Below are 503 nucleotides of genomic sequence, written 5' to 3'. Positions count from 1 at the left end.
ATCAATTGACATCATATTCCAATGACCTTCTTACTCAATTACGAGTCAACCAAATGTCATAACTAACAGAACACTTTTAGAAGCTTTGAAAATGAAACAAATGTAAAATTCATCATTCCAAATCTTTACAGACAAAGGGAATGCTTTTTGCAAGTTAAAAGTAACTGTCACAAAAGAACCAATATGTTTTTCTTGTTTGTTGTTGATTGCAGTAGTTGCTAGTAAAGTGGATAGGATATAACGAGATATCTCAAGTTGTTATAATTTGAAATTCAATGGAAAAATGTGTTTTCTATAAACTGTTTATTTATCAGGTCAAGGAGTAATGGATTTTTTATGCTTTCAGTTCTCAGGTCTTGAATTAGTTCTTAAAGTATGATGATTATTCCCTCCTTAAAGCCTTACAAAATAAAACTAAAGATGTGAACAAGTTGCATCAAATAACTAAAATATTGTTTCATGTCAAATCCAGGGCACTTTTGTGCCAAATAAGGTAGGAATGA

This window comes from Tigriopus californicus, chromosome 2 (genome assembly GCF_007210705.1).
Source record: "Tigriopus californicus strain San Diego chromosome 2, Tcal_SD_v2.1, whole genome shotgun sequence".
In the NCBI taxonomy this organism is placed as follows: domain Eukaryota; kingdom Metazoa; phylum Arthropoda; class Copepoda; order Harpacticoida; family Harpacticidae; genus Tigriopus; species Tigriopus californicus.
This window is presented reverse-complemented; position numbering follows the sequence as displayed.